At 30.0% G+C, this 20,509-nt stretch overlaps 1 protein-coding gene and 1 long non-coding RNA gene across 4 annotated transcripts in view; one reads left to right on the plus strand and one right to left on the minus strand.

Annotated features, from left to right (window-relative positions):
• Positions 1–20,509, minus strand: part of nAChRa3 (nicotinic acetylcholine receptor alpha3 subunit) — a 95,277-nt gene that overhangs the window by 44,028 nt on the left and 30,740 nt on the right. The window lies entirely within an intron of this gene.
• Positions 1,639–9,159, plus strand: LOC105152903 (uncharacterized). Of its 2 annotated transcripts, none has more exons than XR_015544499.1 (3): positions 1,639–1,862; positions 3,116–3,218; positions 4,015–9,159. It is a non-coding gene; the product is annotated as an uncharacterized LOC105152903 (long non-coding RNA). The 2 variants fall into 2 exon arrangements; XR_847014.2 differs by having other exon boundaries at positions 1,667–1,858.

Genomic DNA, 20,509 nt, shown 5'->3' on the forward strand with positions numbered 1-20,509 from the left:
AAACATATTATTTATTGAACATATAATTTTTTATTATATATAAAAAATTATTATAAAAATTGTTGTAAAAATTGTTTTTTATTATATTTTTTATTATGTATATAATTTATAAATACAATATAATAATCCATATACATAAATACAAAATAACAATCGAAATTAAATAGCGCTACTTTGTAATAAATAATTTACTCACTAAAAAAAATTATTAAATTTTAATAAATATTTCTTTGAATAATCCTACGAAATATTTACTTACATACTGAAATAAAATAGCATTTTTAATTGGCTCCTGCAGCAAATTAGATGGTAAAATATGGCACAGCATTTTTAATTGGCTGCAACAGCCAATTTTTGATTGCTGGAGCTAATTTTTGTTGCGTTAGTCTATTCGCAATGTTAGTATAGGATTTCGATTGGCTAACGTAAACTAAAAATTGGCTGCTGCAACCAATTTCTTTTTCTCAGTGCGATAAATAAATATTTAATTAAATAAAGAAAATAATAGTTAAATCAAACTAATGGTTCTTGTATCTAATAAAAGAATCTTGTAAATAATAAATTTTGTGTTTACATTTAGTAGATAGGGGATGGAATAGTTGTATACAAATTTTTAGAAAAATACATATATATTTTTTATTTATATAATATATATATATATATATATATATATATATATATTTATTTATTTCTTTTAATGCATCATGATGTAACAATTATTTAGATTTATATACAATTTGCAAAAAAGTGTAATTTTAGTCTGTCTATGAGTAAAATATCAAAATCCGAATTAGTACATCTTGCTTTTGATTTGGGGCATAATGAAATAAAGGGAAAGTTGTAACATGTTCTAAACTAAAAACGATCTGTTGTAATAAAGAAATTCACTGTTTTAAAAACAAATTATCTGTTTTAAAACGTAAATTCACTACTTTAAAAACACAAATTCAGTGCTTTAAAAATAAATTATCTATTCTAAAACAGAAATTATCTTCTTATATTATTTTTGTTTTTAAAATAGTAAATTTGCTGTTAAAAAGCAGTGAATTTGTGTTTTTAAAATAGTAAATTTGTGTTTCAGTACAGATAATTTATTTTTAAAGCAGTGAATTTGTGTTTGCAAAGCAGTAAATAACATCTATTACAATAAGAAATATACTTATAACGCATTTGCACGCGATTATAGTGCATGAAAATATGATCTTAGCGCGTGCTTGCATCGCAGTATTTCGGCTGTGACAGATTTCCTAATCTGATTAGTTATCAGATAAAAATATTAAAATATTTCGGTTTATGAAGCAGAGCGATACTTTTTTCTTATCATATCTTTATTTTTACGCGAAAATACATCAAGTATTCAGTGTATTTTTATTAAAATTTGAGATGAGCGGGTTCTTTTTAACATTTACATTTGATTATATAGTGTTACAATATACCTTAGCGAAACGGTACTTTTAACCCTAAACCGATGTTGTAAAAATTTGATATGAATATATTTGAAATCACTTAAAAATATCAAAAAAAAAGACATACACATAACTTGAGTATTTTAGAATTAATAAAATGAAAATATGATAAAAAGTATTTATTTGAAAGTTTAAAGCAAAAAATATAAAATCGTAAATTTACACTAATGTGGCTTGTCTGAGCATAGTACATATAACTTCTTTTATGCGCGATTGATTTATGCGGCAGAGACAGATACGAGCTTCGATTATTTTTGTTCTTCATATGATCATCTTATCTCTTATCATTTAAAAGATATTCGCATTGTTACAATTTCTTTCCGTTGCAACTGTATCCAGTCTCTTTTAAATATTCCGCTACAGAACTACAAGAAAATATTTATTAAAATTTAGTAGGTAATCTTTCTCAGTGTACGATTTACTTTATTGTTTTTGAAACGGATTGTAATTATTTTATACTTTTGTTTAAAATCTTTTAATTCTTTAATCAATCTCTTATAAATCAAAGTATACAGGTCTCAGAATTTGAGGATAATATTATTGCAGCGTGAAACTTCGTGAAAAATTAAGCGATAAAAGTGTAAACCATTTTTTCCATAAAGTAGTTTTTTAAGTATAAACGTTTTAAGTTTGACTAATCATAAACGTTGATTGAAAAATCATCTGTCGGTGTAATGTGCGTAATGTTTTCTTTAATATAATACTAACATTGTACGCATGTTATATAGACAGATAATTCTTCAATCAATGCTTTCATTTGCACAGACTACAAATTTTCTGCTCTTACATGGAGTCACGTGTCACCCTATATATCTATATTTCTAAAATATATATTATTTTACTTTTTTATGTAACAAAGATAACAATTATTATTGCATCACGTAATGTATGAAAAATTGAAAAAATCTTATTCCGATATTCATAGTTAATTCTTATATTCAAGATCGTCTTAAGTTCTGTTTTGAGATGTCTCGAATCAATCAGAGGACCGCATTAGCAACTAAGACATTATTTAAGACTATCTTAAAGTAACAACTGACTATGAATATCGACCTTAATTTCAATATATATGTAGATAGTAAGGTGCTAAAAAAAATTCTGAATCAAAATGTGTGTGTGGACCAATCAGAGTTTTTTGATTAAATTTATTAAAATTCTAATTGAGATAACCGGAATTCTGGATGATACAATATCTCTGATAAAATCTAGCAGAATTCTTATTTTTACCAGAATAATTATACACCCAGAAAAGAAAGGTTTCTTCAATTCAAATGTTCCTTTGTTATACGGTAAAGAAAAAATTTCTTTGATTTAAACGTCATTTCTTTGATTTGAACATAATTTCTTTAAATCAAATAAATTTTTTTATTTGATTTCAAACAATAATATTTAAATCAAAGACATGACATTCAAATCAAAGAATTTTTTCTTTAACTATATAGTAAAGAAACGTTTCTTTAAATCGAAGAAACCTTTCTCTGAGTGTATCTATCAGAATTCTAGTTATCTTAACTAGAATTCTAGTAGATTTAACCAGAAAATTCTTATTCGTCCATTTTCCACCAAAATTACTATTTAATCCAACTAGACCATTTTTCTCAGTGACAATAAACAAATTCGTTGAGTATAACATTGTACGCTGATTACAGTTGCGAAACCGAATTTGTAAATTTATTACAAAGGCACAGCGCCAAACGGATCCGAATAAGGCACACGCAAAGAACACTAAAGATGTCGGCTCGTGAATTATGGGTAGGTAATTGTGGACTATCGTGAAAACTTACGATCATTTTTGCGCTCGTGCTCGCGGTATATTCAAATATGTCTGTGTCGATGAGACGCGCGATAAGCGGTATTCGCTTATGTGTTGGTAAAAAATATGCAGTTTTCCGAAAAGTACGAAAAGCAGCTTTGTGAAATATTGAATGTCCCGTAGTGATCGGTTAATCTTTAATCGAATGTTATTTATCAAAAATAAGAGAGAGAGAGAGAACTGTAAAAATCTAGATAGATAATAAAAATTGTACAACAATATACTTATAATATTTAACATGTTATTAATATATAATATATTTTATTATTTTTAAATAAATATAATCATCAACAAAATTTTGCAAAATCATTATTAATTTGAGGAAAAATAAAGCCGGAATTAGAATAATGTAAATCATCTAAATTTGATACAGAATAAATAAATAGCGATTAATCATATTATTAATTTCTGACTCGTTTTGAATTGATTGTCAATAATAAAGGGAATTTTAATGGTGCTCGATACTCAGAGCAATCATGATATCTCTATCGGAAAAAAGTCCATTCTAAATTCTCTCGAAAAAACTACCGCCGTCGCGATTACAACGATGATGCATAATTTTCGACGGTAAAATGTTTGCTTTGCGCGAAATAGTAGATATTTGATTCATGGTTTTTACGAGCAGGTCAGAGCTTTGTGCACCGTTATCGGTGCCAATTTTCGTTTCGAAAGATTTATGACAGTCGTAAGGCTCACGTGATGTCGAACCCTTTCTGCATTTTGATATTTTTGCAGGTAGTGGTGCAATGGCTGGCGTCAATTATTCCAACGATTCTGAGACTCTCTCCGAATCTCTCGAATTCCAATAAATCCACTTGCGCACGGATATTCCAACCTTTCGCCAGAACAGACCGCGAGATTTCGTCAACATGATCCACGGATTTCTCAAATTTTCTTCCGATTGTCATTTACAATTCATTTTTTAACTGATATACAATCATTTTAACATATAAAATATGTATCTTATTTATTGCAATAATATATGTATATTAAAGATTAAAATCTTATTCGATTTTTAATATTAATTATTTTGAATGTTGCTTTAGTTCCTTGCATAAACGTTCTCGATCAATCAAAAGGATTCAATCGTAAAGCTGATTTTTCAAATAATTAATGATTTTATGTGTCTTATAGAAAAAAATAGTGAGAAATCAAGATAATGAAATAATAATGATGCAATAAATTAATGGCATAAATTGCTGGTACCGCTTAAGCTAAGTGGCACATGTAAAAAAAACGTGAGTAGTAAAACATAAGCAGTAATCGACCAATCGTAGTCTAACAGAACAAAGGCAATAATACAAATAATAGCAAGTGAAAAAGATTTGCTTAGAGTGCCTGCACACACTTTCCAAGCAAACAGTAATCATAAGACATACCGTAAGAATTAGCTAATCACAGTTAAGAATTTTCAAAAACTGTTAACTATGATTGGCTAAATCTTATGGTAGGTCTTATGATTAAGGAAAGTATGTGCAGGCTTACTTGCTTTATAGATAAATACTATTGAGCGTTACTAGTAGTGTGCAATAGTATTTTGAAGCACTGTACTATTGCACTACTGCATCACTACATTATTACCTGTAGTATAGTAGTATAGTAGTGCATTAATACAGTCTCATAATATTATACTGCGCATACACACTAGTACTTTTCTATAAGGATGACTGCTTACGGCGTTTTTTATTTATGTGCCACTTGCTTAAAATTTCTTTTTTTCGTTTATCTACTTATTGACATACGTTGTAGCAATGTTGCTTGCATAGAGAAGAAGGTGCCATTATAACCAGTGTAGATATGATTCCTTTTAATATCCGCTATTAGGTGAAAAATTTTAGTTTACTTATGGAATTATTTGTTCAGTAACTCATTGAATTATATCATGATGCTAATATATCAATACACAATAGTTAGAATTTATTATGACGCATTTTTATTTTCAAACATTTTTAAGGTATATTATAGCATTTTATTACACACATATTATTATTCTTAAATACTTGATCGTATATCTATTATATGAGGATATGTATATTTGTTATTTAACACATTTTATTTGGCTGTACTATATACGTTTCGAGTTATGCAAAATTAAATAGCATGACATTTTATTATTGTAACCCCCTATAAATGCTGATTGCTGACGGCGTTTTCGAGGTTTTCATATCAAAATAATTATTTTGGGAACCCAAATCTAGGGTCGAAATTACGAATTATATATATAAATATTTCTTTTACTATTGCAAACTGTTCTTATGCGAATTTTCTAATTTATATTACTTCGTATTTCTATCATTGTATTGAATTATAATCTTTTACACGTACTTCCTGTGTCGGCTCATTTACAAACTTTTTTTTCGTAAAATAATTTTTCCATGAATGGTAGCTTTACTGTTAATCTATAGTTTATAATACATGTGCAATAGATTTTTAGTACTGAGCAATTTACATGCAGAAAAACGGAGAGCAGCCTATATGTGTACATATTGTATGCATTTGCATACAACTTTAAATGTTTAACATTTTGTTAATTTTGTAAGTACTATTTTTTAAACAAAACTATTTTTTTATTTATTTTTTTTTTTTTAGAAGACTTATATTACTACTTCTATTTTTCTTTAAGCCTTTATGCAGCGTAATTTTTTTAATGTATACTTAAATAATAAATGTTTTGTAACTTTGAGCCTAGAATCAATTGGAAAACGCTTTAACGAATGTAATTAAGTTTTAAATTTAAACATTAATTATTAATCAAGTTATTGTATAAAATGTAAATTGGGTGTCATAATACCACCGTTTCCTTTACATGTATATCCGGCGTCATCCTGTGGAAGTGAATTCGAGCAAAGAGAAAACTGACTCGCGTTTTAAATAGCAAAAAAACCACGCACGCGCAGATGATGTCATTTACATATATATATATATATATATTTGTAAAAAAAAAGATCCTTCTCTCTCTTCCCCCCCTCTCTCTCTTTCTTCTTCCTCTATTTATTGTATATATATTTCTCTTTTTTCTCTTTTATCTTTGTATATACAATCAGCAACTAAAAAGGTTAGAACACTTTTTTTTTGAGTTGAAATGAGTTTCGGAGTTTTGTAGCCTACTCACTCAAGCGATCCATAAGTAAGAACCAATCTTTCGATAAGCAGGCTACGTTCTGAAACTCATCAAATTTCGGATGAGAGTTTCTATATATATCAGCCAATTACAGTGCATTAGATCATATTAGCATTAGAAGCTAATTTAGGCTTAGGTCGAGGGGCGGCAAGTTTAGGGGGGCGGCATTTTTTGAAAAGAAGTTCTAAAAGATAATTAGGAAATTTCAAGGCTAATGAGAGTCAACACGAAAAGAGTTGCGCACAGTTATAGATTAGTAAAATTATTTCTTCATAAAACTGATGTCTTCTTTGTTTCGTAAGTTTGAATTTATTTTTGGAGCCATTTTTAACAATATTACATAGTATACAAAGTAATTGCTAATATGGCTCCAAAGTGAGTTGAAACGTTCAAGATTGCGAAATAAAGAAGACATCAGTTTTATGAAGAAGTAATTTTACTAATCTATATATTTATAGATAAATATATAATTTATATATTTACTAATATATAACTGTACGCAACTGTAACTCTTTTCGTATTGACTCTCATTAGCTTTGAAATGATGAAATAATGATATATAATGACATTATACAACGAAACAAATTTTGCTACAGTTTTATAACAATAAACAATTTTTAAACAAGTAAATTTAAATAAACTTTTGTATGAATATTCATTAAAGTTTTATTAGCACATATAAAAAATTTGATTTAATTCGTAATGCTGCAACCTTATTCAAATTTGCATAAGTACTACAAAATACGATTTTACATAAGAATCAAGACAAACAAAAAAAAAATTAAGTAACTTTTAAATAACTAAGAAAATTGTGCTCAAATTTTACAGATATTAGATATTTAAATGTAATAATAGAACAATCTATAAAATTTTTATATTTTTGATAATGCTTTGAGATGTGACAGAAGTACATACATCCTTAAAAAAATGTAGTTATTGCCACTAACTTTATTCTGCAGAACTGTCTCTTTTACAGATACGCGATGTATTTATTGGAGGGAGACAGTTTTGGAAATCCACGGAAATCCATATCAGGTAATCGTTCGCGAATCACGCGGAAAGGAGAAAAAGAACTGGACAAGCCTTTCAGGCACGATAGATGACGAGCGATCGGGTGGGCGGCCGTGTGAATGGCAGGCACTTATTATTATCGGTTATTCGGTTCCGCGAGTGCCAATATTCTGTTATGCGCAATCCGGCGCTTCAGTGCAGCGACTGACCAGCTAGCTGGTTGGCCGGCTGGCAACATCTCGCCACTCGGTCGTCCCTTGTCCGCTTCGCATCCATTATTCGGCCGATTGGCCAGTCAACCCTGTGTTGCATTTTTCCGCGTAGAACCGCGATATCGTTTGGCAATATCGTCATGCGCAATAAAATTGCATACTGCATATATACACAGATTGATCCGTTTTCCTATCAAAACCCAAGCTTCTCATGTATGGATCCTTCCATCAATCTTTTCCTTAATAAAAAAAAACGTCGAAGGAAAGAAAAATTACTATTTGTCGGAAATTTTTGAAATTTTTTGAAGAACTTATTAAATATGATCATATTTGGGAATTGAAAAAATTGAAAAGATTTAAAGAAAAATTACGTGTGTATTGTTGAAATTATATCATAAAAGTTTTGTCTTAAAAACAGAACATTGGACTATTAAATTAAATTTATTTTAAATTAAATTCCAAATTTTTTGAAATACAATCTGAAATTGAAAGAAGATTTTTAATTTCTATTAGCACTTTATCTAAATAGATCAATTTCTAAGAAATTTATTCTCAGTTATTTATTATCGCTCTCAATATTTTTATTGAAATAAAATCAATTCTAAATTAATTAAAAAATCCGCCTATAAAAAGTGGCTCAGCAAGTCTGCGACAACTCATACACGTGTGTATATATGTTTGTACAGTTTTTACAATTGATAATAAAAACTTTCGTACAATATATGACAAAATGGAAACTCAACAAGCCATTAATTGATGCGTGATCGAACTCGATCTATGTGCAAAATTTGAAAAGCTTTCAGTAAAAACAATTCAGTCGGATCTTCATTGATTGCCATATATTGCCCTATATATAATGGCTGACGAGTCATCTACGTTTATTTTGTTTGCCTTATTTTCATTCTATGTATAAAAATTCAGTTATTGATCATGAATGTGTTTAAAAATGCGGACGTAGAATATTTCATAAAATATTCACTATAAAGGAAAATTAGCTTTATAAAACGTAAAAAGAATCTCTCATCTCCTCTTATTTATTATATACTTCGAATGTTTCGATTATTTTTTATTTTGGATAAAAAAATACTGAAATATTTCACAATTTTTTGTGAAATATAGATTCACATATATGATAATTTTTTTACGCTTTTGTGAGATATCAATGTCATCGATATTTTTGCAAATAAAAATATAATTTTTTTTACACGTAATATGATTTGTCTAATTATTTTGCATATAAAGTACTGAGACAAGATTTCTTGATATTAATATAAGATAAATATTAAGAAAAGTTTATTGATTTTTATGCTTCACTTCTGACAGATTTTAACGTAAAATGTGAAATGAAATGTTTAATATATTTATTTTCCTTTGATCTTTCCTTCTATGCAGAAAAGATCAATCAAATATAAATAAAATATATTACTTCAAAAAATATGTAACTTTCAATGTGCAATTACGTACGCTTTTTTATGTATATTTTCATTGAATTTCAATTTCGATGTTTACAAGTATAGAATGTAGACACATGAGATGGATCTCTGTATTTATTCGTAGCTGTATGTATTCGTGGAATGAAGAAAACGTGATTTGCGTCAGTTCCATTTTTTATACGCCTACATTTACAAGATATTCGGAAACACATACACGCATATATACATACACAAATTAAGAATCATCTCATCATTACACGACTCAGTTATTTGAGAAGATACACACTTGACAAAACTTTAAAGTATTTCTTCTAGAATCCGAAATACGTATAGAACAAACGAAAGAGATATCGGACAAGAGTACAAAGTAGGCTCTATTAATACATAAAATTTGACAGCGAACACGTATCGATATTGCCGTCTTCGTTTCAGAATATCGTTTAGGAAACTTCACATTTCCTTTTCACTCCCGTCCGAAAGTTATTTCTGCAACGTGGCTCGGGATCGATAACCCGTCCGTCGCACTGTCCATGCCTGGCATTTTCGCAAGCTTGAGAGATGGATAATTATCTCCGCTACATACAAGCAAGAAGCACTTTAAATGGTTTTCCCACGATTCGCTTTTTTCTCTCATCATCATGTGTCATCAGCAAAACTAGCTAGTAAATTAGTTTTTCTCATTAACTTCAGTATACCGAGAATGAGCAAAATTGTACGTCGCTTGGAATTTATGTCGAGTATTTAATGCGACAGGATGTCCGGATTATCGAACTATTGTACATCTGACTGAATTCCAAACCAAGAACCGAAACGCATATATATCATACATTAATGTTTAAAAGTTGCTATTTATTCTAGGTATATAATGTAATTATATCAAACAATGAATTATCATTTTATGAAAATTGATGTTCAACATAAATAATTCTATGGTAAAGGAGTCGAAAATCCTATGAGATTTAATTTAATTTAATTTCACGAGGTGGGCATTTCAACAATTGTTATTGAAATATTAGGTGTTGGAATTAATTCGTAGCGTTTTTAATGAAAGAATGTTATTTATTTCACATGAGCTTTAAAAAATACATTAATGAAAGTACTTCCCATCACTTGTAAAACGCTACGAATTAATTCCAACACCTAATAGTATTTTATAGTAAGTGAAATTAATAATCGCAAAACAAAGTAAAATTTTATTTCAAACTTATGATACATACATTTTTATGTTCCCCTAAGTTTGACACGAGTGTTAGGAAACTCTGTATTTACTGTAATTAGTAGCTCATTTAGGATGATTATGACGCAGTTTAATAACTGTGATGTAATATGTTTAGACATTAGTAAAGTTGCGTGCTGCGTCAGTGAATGAATCGCCACGGGGCGTTGTTAATCAACGAAAGTTAATTGCGAAGATAGTATTTCTTAACAACAGTAACAAGATTTATGAATCTAATAACGCGCCGGCGCGTCGCGATTGCGGTAACAATCGCTTACACAATCCTCAGTTAAATAGGTCAAACTGCCATTTGTCAAGCAAAAATTTGCGACGAGCTCGATTAATTTTTCTACCGAAAACATAGAGATACGATAAATAAAATTCACACATCGATACTTCCGATCTGAAAAAACATTTTTAATCTGTCAAACTTTCCTGTAAAGCGTATCTGACGAAACATTCGTAGACCCCAAATTGGGCATATATTTCTGGTTTAATTAATCGAGATTACAGCAGTAGCGCGCATTCTGCTCTCGTGTGTAAAAATCGCGCACGAGGGAGTTATCGGATATGGACGAGGTGAAATTTTGCGGATCGTGTCGCCAGAGTAACGTAAAACTGATGCCCTTTCTATGCGATCCTGAGGGAGAGATATCTATAAATTCGGTACGTGGGATATACGTTACGCGATCCTCATTGCGCGATCGGTTTACAAATGGTTTAGTAAAACGTCTCTCTTCCTCTTGTTCTCTCTCTGAGAATGGACTAGTTGGAAACAAGAGAATTGATAATTAATCCGTCTGTCGCGGTTGTTCGTAAAACTATTTGACGATTCGATCGATTGAAATTGCAAACCCCAATTTGGCTGCGGAATAATAATATACCCAGACGACTGAGCGAGAAGTTTCAATGTGCTGTCGCGCGTTTTTAATAAAAATATATGGCGTGCCATAAAGGAATTACGAATTAATCCATGTGAGACGAGTATAAACAAGCCGCTTTCATGAGACTGGTCGCTCACAAAAACCTTCTTCGTAAGCCTGCGGCGCATTCTTTATTTTTCCTTCCTGACACACACATGCACACATAACATACATATATAATGAATCCACGATGGTAAAGTGATCAATGTATCTAGAATAACGTACAGGCTTTGACGAATAACTTAAAGACTAGCAAAAATACAAAATACACATTGTTTAATTTAATATCAATCCATGTGTTTGCTAAATTCAGTGAAAGAGATTAGGATTAATCAAAATAACCTTTAAGAACGTATCTGTCAGATACATAACGTAAGAACAGTGATTATTTGTTAAAGTATGTAGCTGGATATAGATCTGTGAAATAATTTTGCTTGAACCATTAAAATAATTATGTAGGACAATCAAGTTAGTTGCTATAATATTAAAACTTTTTAGCATTGTCACCAACGTTTTAAGCGTTCTACATAATAATTTTAACGATCCAATAAAATTATTTTTAGATTTGTATTTTTATTCTCGAAAATTTTTATAAAATTTAATTTTAAAGAGTGACAAAAAGTATTTGACAATTAAAAGTGACAATTGAGTATTGAAAAAGAATGGCTCAATTGTCAATTTCTAAAAGTAAGATTTCACTCTTTGGAGTTAGATTTCATTCTAAAGATTTTAGAAAGTAACTAAATTTTTGGATACTTTAATAAAACCGTTCTCTCTATGTAGAATTAAGAGATACTATCGTGCAATATTATTTCTCATCGAAAAATGTAGGCAATCAATCTTTATGCGTGACGTTATCGAACATACGTAACTTTTGCTACGTTCCGATATATTTATTGCCAGTGCACATAACGTATACTACAGATTTTTAATATTAATAGCGAATATCGGAACACAGCCTCTAAATCATCGCCGGAGATTAAATATGATCGCTGATTCTACGTCCGGTATTCATCCGAGACATTGAGATCGTGCATGTTCTCGTAAAAGTCGTTGACATTGATTTTTTCAAGATGACTCATCACCTTATTACCGGCAATACTCATTCATCGATGACTGATGATTTATTACCGTAGTTGCTGAGAACCTATCTATCAATGTCTCGAAATAAAAGAATCAACCACCAATCATCGAGCTAAGACCGATGTTGCGATTATTGTAAACGTTATGGAAAAATTCGAGCTCCACTCAGCTTCAGCGCTCGTGTTTGCTCGCGAAACGTACGGATTTAGTGTTGAATAATTTTCTCAGTGCACTATTGTCTTCGTTAGTTGAATTTTTGATTTAATCTCGTTATTGTTTGCTTGATTCAACACAAAATCCAATTTTAGTACACCGATACTCTTGGAGAAGATAATGATCGCCTCGTCAGGCACGGTGTAACTTTGGTGAACGGTCGATACCTCGCTGCAGTAATTGAACCTTCCTCGGGAATAATGAAGAAACGTGATTTGTTCACAGGGATGAAAGATTTAATCGTTGTGCGGATCGTCGTGCACGGATGTGCATATTATTAATATTCATGTCCTCGAAAAAAGGCGATTGACCTCGGTCAACCGACTATCGAATTTATCTATGACGAGCAAAGCAATCCGATTATTTAATTACAGAATATCTTTCTCATCTGCTTTAAAATTTTCTTGATATTAAAAAAGTCGTGATATCAGTCGAGACATTGATTTAAGAAACTTTTGTGCTGTCAATTATAAAAATTATTAGAAATTATATAAACAAGTAATTTAAAAAAAAAGAATATTTCGGTAAACAAGCATTAGCAATATAAAAAAATTTATCGAAACAAGTAAAAATAATAGAAAAATCAAAATGTTTGCAAATCAGTAGCTTAATTCTACTCTTTTGTTTTATAACATATTTACGTATACACATTGTTTTTATTTTCAGAGAAAAAGATAAGAGAAGATAAGAGAAAATATATGTCAATAATGATGAAATTTTTGTTCGAATTATAGCGACACTACCTATGTTGATAATTATTAACATTCCGGTGGGAAAAGGGATGCTGCTGAATTTCCCGGCATTTACCGAGTCTCACGGGACTCTTTAATATTATATTATACTAGGGAAACTTCCGCTCTAGGATGTGTGATGAAAGATACTTTCCGAAAGTTTTAATCAGAAATTTCACCCCTATTGCTAATGAATTACATATTAAATTACCTTGCAGATACTAATTGTAAGTGCAATTACAGCAAAAGATACTAATAACGTAACTAAGATTCTTCTTCTTTCAGAATACACTAATTATTATTAAGATTAAGAACTCGTGTCTGCAAGATTTTTCCAATTTCATTTTCCAATTTCATTTTCAGCGCACTGCGTTTAATTTAGAAAATGCGCTTCGCGGGATTAAATGCCTTTAATGAAATGCACTTCTATGGCGAATTTTGCCATTGTTTGATGTACGTAACACATTAGATCAACGAACTTGTCATGGTCACCGGAAGACGGAAATTCCTGGGCAATCCTGTCTGAATGGATACGTCTTACTTCTCGTCAAGCAATCCCAGAAATGCCTCGCGGAATTTCAGAAATTCCAAGAAGAGTGAGAGAAACGGAGAACCGTAATTGGAGCTTCTTGTTAAAGTGAAAAGCCATTAGAAGATATACCAACGAAATAAATTGAATATTTAATTTAGAGACATACGAAGGATTAAAATAGGGATATAAGAAAATTATTAGATTATAAAGCTTATTTGATAAAAGCAAATCTCTGAAATCAAGTAGCATTACTTAATTAAGATAAATTAAACTTATGAATCGACAGAATGTTCTTAAGGGGATCCTAAAAACGATAGTTATATTATAAATAGCACTTATACACAGACGAATTACGTGTTATTGACACATCACTGTATATTAATATATCAATATCTCACGCACACATACACATAAATTTTCGTATAATAATTACGTTTTAATTAGATGTCCAATTTTAAGAACTCCATGTTGTTTCTTGTAGAAATTATTAGTCTGTGAATTATTATTTCATAAATATAGATAGATTTATTTCATAAATATACACAACTTTTATATGAAGTAAATGTTGTCACGACAGCTTTGAACTAAGAATGATAAAGAAGATCTCAATTTCGAAACTTTGTCGTTTTCAGGATAAACTCCCCACCTCACAGATATTAAGGGGAAACACTACTCTTGAGACCTAAAAAATGATATCTAATTTCGGCAATTTTTTACAGTAAACTAATAAAGTCAATTAAAAATCGTTTTTAAGAACTTTATTTAATTATGAACTATCGAAAGCACAAAAAAATTTTTGTAATAAGCAAAAAATCAATTCTGAAAACTTTAGCGTTTTTCTTAAAACGAAATTTTCAAAACCGGTGTACACGATAACTTCTACAATTCTTAATCGATTCACTTGAAATTTGCACAGATTATTCTCAGATATTTAATTTAGAGAAGTACGTAGGATTTTTGCAATATATTGAAAACTTCTTTGTTATTAACATTTAAAAGATGAAATTTTTTGGTCGAAAATGTTACTTTTTCTTCAAGTATTTATCATTTTTACAAAAATAAATATTTTGAAATGAAATCCTCTGTACTTTTTTAACTTTTAGTATGTAGATAATAAAAATTTTTGAATTTTTGTTTCACATTAAAAGGTGTAGAAAATTCCATGTACACCGTATATGTACTTGCCAAAAAAGGAGGCTCGACGCTGCTGATATAGCGCTGCCATTTTATGTGATATAAAAATTAAAAAAAAATTTTTTTGTACTCTTAAAAATTCATATAATAAAGCCCTTAAAAATGATTGTTTATTGATTTTATTAGTTTACTGCAAAAAATTGCCAAAATTAGATATCATTTTTAGATCTTAAGGGTGCAGATGTTCCCCCTTAATGCATGTTTTTTAATTCTGGAAAAGAATTTTCGAATTATTAAAAAAGAAAAAAAAGTAATTGTTATACAAAAATTATATGGTTTAATCAGTAATGCAGACTATTTTAGAATCCCCTTAAACATAGAGTCGAATTCAATTTGCATGCTTCGTGACAAAAGACGATTGGAATTCCATATCCGTGTAACGCGCTATTGATTCAGCAGCTATATTTTAGTTGCGTCCGTGTTTCACGATTAACAGCAATTATGTTTAGACAAAAAGTTTAATGCAACAGGTGGGACTAACGCTCTGTGAGTATATACTTTATAGCTTCGTTAATACAACGTGTATAATCGCTCCGTAATCGCTCCACCTGAGCAATCGTTATTCCTTTCCCATTTTATAATACATTTCCTCATTTTATATTCAATAATTATTAGATTTCCTGTTGTAATCTCCATTAAAATCAATGAATTTATCAATTCAAATCCTGGTTTCCTTGAGATTTTTGCTTAAAATTCACCAAACGACCGGCTTATTTCAAATCCCGTTCCAGATCACTGACAAAGTCTATTGTTATGCAATCACGCAATTTGACTAACAATTCCGACGTATATGCTGCAGATACAAAACGGCTGACGACGGTTGAATCTCACGAGCGGAGAAGAGAGTCTCCCGGTTCTCAGATAATCGAATATCGGAGACTCGAGACGCGCGCGTGTCTGAAAGACGTTGGAGATTCTCAAGGAATTTCGGTATGCGGCACATTCGGCATCAGTCTACTCGCGCGCGCAAGATTGTGTGCAATCGGTACCAATTCTCGCAAATCAATTTGGCTGCATTTCGACTCATGGAAAATGAAATATCTTCGGTTAGCGTCGATGTCTTTCAATTCGCTCGGCTTGGCGCAATAAAACTTTTAGCGATCTTAAGCGCGATGCTGGATTTTTTGTTTATTCGTTTGTGATAGCACAGTAAGAGATAAGCCATTTATATAGCACACTTTGGATACGATCAATGTAACCCTATAAGAAATCCTTTGAAGCATTCTTTGATTAATTCATAAAATTCTTTCTTTTGCACTTTAAAAGATAGATGTGTTGGTGTTAATATCACCAACACGATGAGAATTACTCACTATAAACACCACTTAGTATTAAATCTACACCAATCTTTTAAAGTGCAAAAGAAAGACTATGGACTTAATGCGGTTATCCATATATCATATTGATGTTATTATACTAATAATAAGATTAAAATCAACATGTAGATTTAATTTCTGTAGCAAAATTCTGTAACTTGTTATGCAATCACTATGTGCTCATAATGATAGTCGCGCAGATATTTTATATACTTACAATTAAGTAAAATTTAATAAAAATGCTGCTCAACTGTTGTTGAGCAATGTATACATAACGACAATTAAGCAGCTTTTTTACTAAGCGATTGCATAACAAGTTACAGAACTCTGTCATAGGAATTTTAAATCTACATATTTGGTGTTAATATTAAGATAATAATATCAACGTGATGTGTAGATACCGCGTGGTGTTAAGTCCATACCCATATTTTTAGAGTGTGATTGATAAATCAAATACCTACTTTGAAGCTTTTGTAGTATGAGATTTTGACTGAACCTTTTATCCAAGAGACATTCTGTATCCTGATTCTATAAATCTTAACGACAATATCGTTATATTATCTTTGCAGTATACATAGCAAAAAAGCTATAACAACATTATAACGGTCCTGAAATGTCACTAAAAGTAACAGAATTAGGAAACGTTTTTAGAACGATAATATCGCTTTATGTCTTTAGGACATCCCTTGGAAGTCTATGCTGTATGGTTGATAGATCGCCTTTTTAACGATAATCTACACGTAAGGGGTGCAGAAACAAATAAAACAGATTATCCGCAAGTATACTTGAAATCTATATACTATAAGGATAGTTCGAGTTCTTGACCTAATAAAAAAAAATATAATTTTTGGCAAACATTTTTTTATTTTTCAATATATAGATCTTTTTCGATTCAATACACTTATTCATATGATATTTTAACTTTTTTATTTATTATTTATATAATACGATTTCTTTAAGCTTTTAAAATAAGCATTAGTTTCATTAATTAATTCAATGTTCGATGCGGAGCTTTTTTTCTGCGAATCATTTCTTCACATTTAGAAAGAGAAAAAGGTTACTAAGAACTATATCTGATGAATATATATGGTGCATACGGAACCAATTTGAAGCGCAATTCTACGTACAATTTTACGACTGCAGTTGAAGAAGTGTTAGTAGGGGCATTGGAATCAAAAGTTTTTTTTGCACAAGTGCGAAACAAAGAAACTAATAAACGCATCTGCCTGAAATTTTAATAGTAGTCCTGTGAATGGAATTTAACTTATCTAAAATTAAATTAATTTGATATTTGTGGCATCATTTTTATGTCAAGCCGAGAACTTTAATATTTTCGTATATGATCCTATAATTGTAATTTAAAAATGTACAATTATTTTTCTTTCCTTTCAGATTTTTTTTTTTAATATTTCGCACGCAGAGAATCACTCTTGATGCAATCTTTTGGAGTGGTGATGCGACTCGGAAATTCTGACATGTTGACGGAGTGTAACGACAATCGGTTTGTATTTTTTAGCTACAGTGCAGCCACAGTAACATGTTTAAAGATGTGCACGTTCGCCTAGCACGCACAATGCGTCGATACATGCATGTCAGTGTATTTTCAAGCTGTATACGTTCAACGACGTAGAAGACTTATTCAACCGCAACAACGGCGATAAAACAATCACGAAGATAAAAGAAGCAAAATTTGTTTCAGAACAGAAGTTGCGCGAAATCGAAACAAACAAATTTTTTAAATTTCTGCTATTTTTTATAATGTTCCTACTAGCCACAATGCATTTGCAATTTCTAATTGTCATTTTAAAAGGAACAATATTATAATTCAAAAGACATTTTCAGAAATTATAAATAAATTTAAAAAGTCATAATAATTCGAAAGAATTTTGACTTAAATTTTCTATTGCTGAAATAAATTCAAAGCTCGTTAATTGCAAAACAAAATAATGTCAAATACTAAACACAAACAAAAATTAAGGATAATAAAATTGAGTAATTATTAAGAAAGTAAATAATTTATTCTCTAGTAATTTAAAAACACAAATGTACATTTCAACTATATCTTATTTTTATAAGTTTTTATCGAACTAGGGAAGACCGGTGGCACAGTTTTCATAATTTCGGCATTAGATTTTTTAAACAATTAATTATGATTAAAATATATCAATATGATAGGAAAACCTTTCCCTACATTTTTCATATCACTAATAGTTCTATACACTATATACTTTCTTTGCAATAAATGAAATACGAACACGCTGCATTGTAATTAACTTGCTCCGATATGTGGGATAAATTGGTACATATCATAAAATTTTATCATAGCATACAATTTTGCCTCTATGATAAACTCTATATTAAACTAACAAAAACATAAGAGAAAAGTAAAATAAAAATTAGACAGTAGATATAGTACTTTTTAGTAAAAATTGTATCTTTCAAAGTTATTTTGTAATGATCAAATAGCAAAATATGTCGTTACAGAGAAATAAATGTAAATTATTTTAATTCTATCTCATTTTAATATAGAAATATTAAATATAAGGCGTTTTGTCAGATTTAAATTGTAATTAAATATTCACATATGTGCTACAGCGAGTTAACTTATCCTTTTTTTACGAGCCAATGCATCCATCCCTGCACACATCCCTGCACACATCCGATTTTAATCATTTTATTATAATACATTACAGCTATTACTCAAAATAACGTATTGCATACTAACAAACACTTTTCTCAGAGGAGAGGGGGAAGGGAAGAGAAATGGAGGAAAGAGAGAGAGAGGGGGGACGGGAAGAGAGATGGAGGAGAGAGAGAGGGGGGAGGGGGAGAGAGAGAGAGAGAAGAGAAGAAAGAGTCTCACGGCCTATTTTCATTCTCGAGCCGCAGATCGCAGCTTTTGTCGTTCTCTTTTCATCGCACCGTCCGCAAATTCAGGTCAGCCCCGGTCATTGCTTTTGCAGCAGTCTACATCTCACCCCCGCGGCCTCTTTAACCCTTCTGCTATTCGACTACCTCGTCGCGGTCTCGCGTTCGTTGCACTCCAGACAGCAGTTAGCGCATCGTAGTCGGTTGGAATTAAGAAGCTTACGCGCATAATAAACTATACTATAAAAATTGTTTTTCATTATCGTTCCATAAGTCGAATGAAGTGTGTGTGTGTGTATTCGGTATTTAAATATATGCTTTTAATTTACGATAAACCTAATTATGGTGCAAAAAAGAAATTAATTAATTAAAAATATATTTTGAATATACCTATAGTGCGGAACTTTATTTTTTAATTTATGAATTAAATTTATGAATTAAATATGAACAAATATTTATATATATATTTTTTATATTTACATACAATTAATTATACATATATTTTAAAATTACTTTATGATTCAAAATTTGTCTGATTGTGAGTTAGCACACGTTTTCGCGATTGACTCACAACAGGCACAAGTAGATAGATTTTGCGGAGCTCGAGCCTCTCGCGTAAATATTTCATAATCAATTTCATTTTTGCAATGGTTAATGAGATATTAATTACTAAAAATTACTGAATCGTCTTTAATAATTTTTTACTCAGATTGTGCAAAAATGTTAAAATTAAATAAAGATTATATATGTAATGATACAATGCAATTTTTGATTTCACGAATGTTACTTTATTTCATAAATGTCATAAATGTCATGTACATTCTAATTAATTTTAATGATATTTTTTGCCTTGCAGTTTGAGATATTAGGCTAAGAAGTCTTTCACAAGTCTTTTTACATGTTGGTAAACTTTCCTCATTAATATCTTCGTTAAAAATGATCAAAATTAAATTTAAAAAAGAGTTTGAAGTTTAAAATCTGTACTTTCAAAGTGGTTACTATATTTTTTCAGTTATGTGAGTTCTTAAAAATACAGATTTCAGCTCTATCGTAGTGTAATTGTCCATTTTTAAAAAATAGAATATATGGGTTGCTAAAAAAGTCTTTTTACTAACTTATACAGGAACTTTTTTCCTAATCTAATATTATTTTTTAGAGAAAATATATAATTATATTTTAGATAAAAATATTATGTAAAACAAGGAAAATATTGAACGACGAATCACTGAAAGAGTCAATCCAATATATATATATATATATATATATATATATATATATATATATATATTTAAAGTTATTTAATTTTAAGATATTAGAATGTTTTATTCTTCTCTCCGTTTTTTAAAGACACTTAAAAATGTTTTAAACTTTTATAAT

This window comes from Acromyrmex echinatior, chromosome 3, assembly GCF_024713525.1.
Source record: "Acromyrmex echinatior isolate Ae372 chromosome 3, ASM2471352v2, whole genome shotgun sequence".
Taxonomy (NCBI): Eukaryota; Metazoa; Arthropoda; class Insecta; order Hymenoptera; family Formicidae; genus Acromyrmex; species Acromyrmex echinatior.